This window comes from Lygodium microphyllum, chromosome 13 (genome assembly GCF_053477565.2).
Source record: "Lygodium microphyllum isolate KBCC chromosome 13, Lygodium_microphyllum_v1.1.10, whole genome shotgun sequence".
Classification (NCBI taxonomy): Eukaryota; Viridiplantae; Streptophyta; class Polypodiopsida; order Schizaeales; family Lygodiaceae; genus Lygodium; species Lygodium microphyllum.
The window spans coordinates 11,630,746-11,638,444 of NC_141147.1; positions in this window are offsets into that span (position 1 = coordinate 11,630,746).

Sequence of the window (7,699 nt, forward strand, 5' to 3'; positions counted from 1 at the left end):
GCAACAAATCGTGGGGAGGGCGTGAGCAGGAAGGCGCCGAAAAATGCGCCATGATGTTGATCATGCTCCTCCCTGCCTGCAAACAACCCCCCTGTTTGACAATGGGCCCTCATTCCCCTCCGTATCCTGACTCTATCGCCGCCCTTCGCCCGTCGAATGATGGCCTGTTTTGAAATTTCTGATTCTAGTCTTTCTCTCTCCTCCCTCTCTCTCTTCTAAAGGCAAGATCATGAGGGAAGAAGAAGGAAGAAGAAAGAATGATGGAGGCTTGTCCGGCATGGACCGGATTGCTATACGGGCTGAGAATGGTGATTTGTGATGTTGATGGACATGAAGTGTTGCTGTTTTCCAAGTCTACAGCCATGGACACAAAACCCGAAACACGCAAATAAGCGGTAATTTAAAATTTTCAAAGGAAATTTGAGTTTTTATGGCTTTTGATGGATGAAATGGTGTTCATGTGGGATAATAATTGTTCATGATGCTGTTTTCTATGAGTTCTTGCTGGTCATGATCAAAAAATCAGAAAAAATATGCATTTTGTGGGTCAAAATAATATGCTAAAACGCGTAAAACATGAAAAAACAAGGAAAAATGAGGGTTTTTGGCATAAAAAGGGGGAAGTAAATAGGAACATCAACTAAACTTTCATTTCTCTGCAAGAAGGAACTAAGGGCCACAGCCCATAACCTGTTTTGAATTTCCAGCAATTAAATAATGCAGGAAAATAAGGGAAAATAGGGAAAAACCATGAAAAATAGGGGAAAAATACATTTTGGGTTCCGAAAAATAAGGATAAATAAGAGCAATGCTTGTGAATGGTGGTGGGGACTGAAGCGTGAGGATTTGCCTCAGTTCAACCCCACCTTCTTGTGCTAGTGTGGTTTTTTCCGCTTTCTATACATAAAATGATGTCAAAATACCCTATACACCCATCCAACGATGCACTACTTAAACGGGGAAGGGTAGAGAAGTTGAAATATGTCTAAATGCCGTGTGAAATGATGGGAAAGTTGCTGATTTCTATGCATAGCATTTAGGACAGATGATAATTAAGATTAAGAGCTTAGTAGCACGAGGATCACCTCGGTGCTAAGCCCATGCAACGAAGCACAAAGCGGTTAGAAAGGAAACCATTAAAAGAATGATTTGCACTTGTGCACGATACTGTTTTGCTAAATGTTTGAGCACTAGGCATCCACCAAATGCATGGAGCATGAAAGAATTTAAAAGTATTAGTGATCAGCTCCTAGACATGCATCGCAATTGTTTTTGGAATATGACCTACGTTGAGAGGCAGTGAGATACCCATGTCGTAGGCTAGTCGTGGGGTCTAGGGGAAAGAGAAGTAAGGACAATGGTACATTCCTGGATACGCTTATTTGGTACCTTGAGCGACGTTTGTGCGAAATGTCTAAATGTTGAGCGACGCATCGAGGGGCCAATCCCCAAGGTGTAGGAGAGTCGCAGAGGGTTGATGGCATTCAGCCGTAGGAGGAACCCCATGTGTATGTGATTCGAGCCTTTTGGCTATGTGAAAGGGACTCCCTCTGAGGAGTAATATTGGGTTAGGATTAGTTGGACTACAACGTATTACAAACGCAATGTGTAGGAAGGCAGAGATTTTGATAGACGCTCCTGGCCGCGAGGCCGAGGGGTTGTCTTGTGCGTAGTGACGAGGTCCGGCTAGTGCATGAGCCAGTGCCGGCCCGTTTTTAGGTCCATCAAGTCTCGGCTACTTTTATTTAATGATGTTTCTAGATTAATGATAATGACTGATGTAATCGAAATTCAAATTGGTGAAAAGCATGGCGCTTAGTTTTTTCCCTCCTTTCTTTTATTCCTCTATTGTTTTTCCCTCCGTTATGATAGCCTAGTCCTCTGTGTGTGTGTGTGTGTGTGTGTGTGTGTGTGTGTGTGTGTGCATGTATCTCTCTCTTCTACCATGGATACAGAAATTCGACCTTCAACAAGGCGTCCAAGCTCCCAAATCACATCCATATCAGTGTTTAACTCATTCCAAACTAATGGAAGATGGATTCCTACTATCATTAGCAAAGGTAGTTGGATCACCATGCAACAAGCAAAACGTGGAAAAAGGCAAAGACATGAGAGCTCGTTTATCTTTGCTTGGAAGGGCAGAATCCGAGATTTTAAGCTTGGAGCAAATAAGAATAGTATCAAAGAGGTACTAGTGCAACATGTGTTCATGCATAGAGAGCTGTGTTTGAAACCTGGATCTTCAAAGCTTCCAATGCATAGACCAAATTGTAAGAATTTGATTCTTAAAGTTTTTCCTTTCTTAAACATGGTTTAGGTTTTTCCATTATAATATTTGTTTGTCTTGTAGATGTCTATCCCTCTAATCTTGAGGAATGGCAACCAGTGGAATCTATTATTGATGTTATTGATGTTATACATGGTTCAATCGGAGAAGAAATGTATAGAGGTAGAAAGAAGACAGAGCTTGTAGAGAATGGAATATTCTTTTATGACCATTCTTATGTTATTCCTATGCGGCGTTGCCAATGGGGATCAATAAAACTCCTTCCTTTGCCAGATTTTTCAAGCTTTGAGTGGCCTTTGCCAAGTCCAGCTACTAGTGAGGGCTATAGATGTAAGATATTTTCTGAGATCCAAAAAGCACTAAAATCTAATATCTCAAGTAGGCTAAGCAAAGTTACTTGATTTATGCCTATTAATATATTTATTGATTTCTTCTCTAATATGGAGATAAGAATAACAAAAACCATGCTTTCAGTGAAGAGACTAACATATGATCATATCATACAATTTGTTGATGAAGGATGGGATACAAGGACAGAAGGAAAATTTATATGTAAGATAGATCAAGACTCTATAGCTTGTAAATATATGATTGCTACTCAAAATTTTATCCTTAGCTTTTACTATAGTCGATGGCATTTTGTTGGTAGTAGTCTAGTTGCTTTAGACCAGAATCTTAATGATTTCAGCAAGGATCCTATTGTGGATCTTGATATTTGGTTCAACAAGGATATTATTGCAATCTTAAAGATCAGAAAATCATGTACGCTACATCAAGTGAGGATGGATTTACAAAATGAAGACATTGAACTACCATGCTCCTTTGTATTTCAACTTGACAAGAAACGAGTAAGTTTTCACATCATATTATATGTACTTAGATGTATATCAAGATCTCACTTTCTAACTAACAAACATTTGTAATTTATTTTTTGCAGATATCGAAAAGGAGAGAAAATAAAATACACTGCAATGACATTCAAGAAAAGATATCTTTACTATCAATATAAAATACATGTACAAATTTTGTAGCAGATGTCTATCTGCCATCTCTATGAGATATACAAGGACTGAAGGGCAAATTTCTATATATGAAGGCCTACAAGGCGATATGGCGAAGCTATTTCTTTTTTGGAGAACTATCCTTTCTAGGAGTCCTTTTGCCTTTCTTTGATGTCTTGGGTATAGAAGGTGTTGAAGCTATGGATTTGCCTTCCGTGGTTATAGGCACCGCATCTCCTTCATGGTGCAAATCCCCACCAATCTCTGTTGTTGGTTGTATACAATTGACCATCATATACTTTAAGAGCTTTGCTCTGATGTACCAAATATGCTCAGATGTATAGCAATCCTTCGAAAACTATCACACATTTATAGAAAAAAGAGTTTTAGTTCATTATTGTTCTTACAATAGACTATATTTTTATCATCAATGGACTATTTGCAATTAATATCTATCTTAAAGTTTAGCATCTTTCATATTACCTTTACATGTTTATCATCATTAAGATAAACAAAGTTAACCATTCTTCTAGCATTTGCAATCACCCTCCAGCCACAAGAATGGCTATCATCCTGATGGGGACACTGCAACCACTAACACAAAGTAAAACTATAAAGAGGATGAATGGTAGTTCATAGAATAAACTCATGTTTCAATTATTTTAATGAATAACTTACCGCAACTTGTCTATATTGCATTGTTACAAGCAAATCAAATGGCATAGGGGGTCTTTTCTCTAGCTCTTCAATTAATCTTTTGGCACCTCTATATATAAAATATGTTGAAATTTAGAGTACTTACAAAAAAAAGAATTGAAATATCAAGGAGCCCTTGGATAATATAACTTACAATTTAGCATTTCCATGGCTTCCTTTCATAGAGTTGATTAAAAAGCATTGCTTATCCACAAGGTCTATTGCAATCAAGCTCCAATGAGAACTAAAAGAAATCATATATCAACAAATTAGTAGGATAAAATCTCAAAAACTCTAATAGAATATTGAATCACTTACTTTTCATTATATGGAATTATAAGCAGCTCCAAAGTACCGAAGTCAATCAAATTGAGCCAGTGCTCAATAAAACTTGCATCAAGCTCATTCCTCATAAAGAATTAAGATAGATGGATCAAAAACCTCAATTTTTTGTTGTATATCCAAAGGAAACTCATGCATTATACACCTAGAAAAGGCATAGAAATAGTGAGTATAAACAAGAAAAATCTTATTGCTAAAAAAATATAAAAAAGTATAAGTAATTATGGATGGACATACCTTAGGCTAGCAAGAATAAGACTGTCATTTACTTCTCTTCTTTTATCCTTAAGAATCTGAACACATGCAGCATCAAAGGAGATAACCTCAGTTCTTTTGCCTAAGTCACCAGGTAAGAAACAAAACACACTGAATCCTTTTGGATTAGCTGCTTCAAGAAGGGTGGCTAGCTCATTTTCAAAGGACTCTAGTTGCTCTATTTCCCTTTCTTCAACCCTTTGCCTCCTATACTCTCTCCATTTATCTGCTTGTTCCTCTTTAGCCTTCTCCTCTTTTTCATGTTGCCTTGTATCCTTCTCATGGGTGACATCCTCAACCCTGACACCAGAATCATCTTTCTTTCTTCTAGCTGGGGGCACATTAAGGATATTAAATGTCTTCATATCAGTGAGGGGAATTGGCTCAAGGACCTTTGAAAATCAATATCTTAGCCTCCTAAGAATTACCATGTCCTTGTCCATGAGTGTGAGCCTATGAGCATGAGCAGCACAAATGTAGGCATCTTGGAAAAACTCAATTAGAAAATCCTTTGTGGCTTCTTGTATACAATTAAGAGCTGTTCTTGTCCATCTGAAACTATCCAAACTATATCTGTCACAAATTTCCCTGACAAGCCTCTGAAAAGACAACTTTGGAATTGCATTGCCAAGAGCATTTACTGCCTTCCTAATCTCCCTTAGACACCTGACATTTTGAGAAAACCTTCTCCTTGGCTTTGATTTTCTAGAGAGCTTCTGAGGCTTTGAAGACTGATGAATCTTTGATGCTAAATCCCTAGGATCAATATTCTCTTTTCTTGCTGTTGCCTTAGTCCTAGCCATCTGCCAAAAAAACATATGTTACTTCTTCTCCAGCATGTAAAGCAAAACGCGAGGTCTAGTGAAACGCGAGTGTCAAGCAAGGCGCCTCCTTGCAGCTGCTTCTTTTTGTGTTTCACCGGACTTGTTGTCCATTGTGTCCAGTGAAACGCGAATTTAAGCCAGGAAACCTGCTTGAAGTACCTTATTTTTGCGTTTCATCGGACAGCTCATGAATAGCATAAAAATTGAAAAAACCAAGAAAAAAGAGCTTTGATCCAAGGAAAGCTTTTAAGATTACTTAAAATATCCACAGAATTAGGGAGGAAATTTGAAGATTTCCTTAAATATCCATAATATTAAGGAATGCTTTCACTGTGGAAAAAATTCTTTTGTAGTGGTCTAGAGCTAATAATAACATAAAGGATTAAGGAAAAATATCAAAACAATGCATTGAATAGAGCTTGTTATTGAAAAGCAAGATGCAGAAATCATACCTTCTTTTTAGCTTGTTCTTCACAATCTCAGCCTAAAGATGACAATATGCTTGAAGGTTTGCTTTGTTGGGGAAGCAGTGAAATGGTTGGAGATTGGAAGGAAATGCTTGGAGACTGGAAGGAACACCAAAAACAAAGATGGAGTAGCGATGAAATGCGATGAAAGGTGAAGGCGGTGAATTTGCATGGACTCAACGTTCTTCGCAAAGTGTTAATAACACATGTGTGACGTACTCTCGCTTACCGGAATTTTTTATTTACTTGGAAAAGGGTTATTTAACACACGTGTGACGTATTTTTGGAAAAAGAGAATGCGCACGTCTTCTGAGGAGCTTATTACGCTGTGTTAAGTCAAACACGTGTACACGTATTTTTCCATTATTACACAAACTTTTTCGTTGGAACTATCACCACATGCTTAACGGTTGATATAAAAGCATTTCAAACCCATTTCTCCGACATTGTCTTCTTCTCTGCCAAAATTTCGTCTCGACTTCCCTTCAAGGTCCCTGCATCCTGTGTGGAGAGCAGTTCAACAATCTTTGATAGGTAACAAATTTTTTTATTGTAAGGATTTTAACAAAATAAATTTGATTAATATAGAAAGAATGTTTTATAACACTTGAACAATTAAAGATGTTATGTGCTTTCTATCTTTCAAAAGTAGCATAGCTTTTCCAAAAATGATTATATCATCAATTTGTGTGTTTCCATAGAATTTATTTATTGTTCATGTTTTGTTTCTTCATTTGCAATTTTTGACCATCGAAACGCGAGACAATGTCTCTGTTGATGATATTTTGCTTAGTATCGCGTTTCACCGCTACATATTAGAATAATTTTTATCTTCAAGCTAGTGTCCGATGAAACACGATTTCTTCATAGGCATTTGCCTTACACACTTGAATTTTTGCGTTTCACCAGTCAACTAAAAAATTCTCCTGTTTTGATTTTTTTGTCTTGGAAAATCAATGTTGGGGCCTCTTTCCATGATATCATCTTGTTTTATTGGATATTGGTTCTATTGTGCTTTTGTTTTTCAGGAATAAATATTTTTCTGGTCAATATGACAAAGAGGAAGCTATCTCTGGAAGGAATGGATGAGGAGGAGATAATTGAGACATCTGATGATAGGCTCTTTGATTTTTTACACACCACTGGAAATTCTTCCAAGTTTTGCTATATCAGGGAAATTTTCAATGTTCCTTTTGATTTGAAGGAGTTATTGGAGGATCTTGATGATAAACTTAAGGAGTATAGATGTTTTTATGATAGACATGTGCAAGGTTTGGAAGTCAATGGATTTGTTCATTATAGTGATGTCATGGGAGCCACCAATACATCCAGGTCAACTTTGCTCGGCAGGTTCAACCTCATTGATGAGGAATTCAGAAACAAAGAAACATGTTGCCCTTTCCACAGGTACCAACACCAATGCCTTCTGATCCACAAGGACGTTGGATTTATTGTGTATCTTCAGTACATGGAAAATTCTTCTCCAGATATAGACCAACAGAGAAAGCTAGAGGATATTGCAAGTATGGATAAGGAGGTCGAAGAGAAGGAGGAGATGTTCCAAGAAGATGTTGAGAATCAACTTGTCCAAGGTTTTGATGTAGGTTTATTCAAGAGTGACAATATCACAATGGTGGAAGAAAAGGAGATTGAGCCAAGTGCACAGGTTGATGAAGAAGGTCCTCTTGCCTGTGTTCCAATATTTCCCACTTATCTTATCAACAAGAAGAGATATGTGTTGCTAAATGATATTCAACATCTTTTTGATCTTAGAGAAGATTATTGCTTAGCAATCCTTGCAGGTTGGGGCAAAAATGACATGAATTT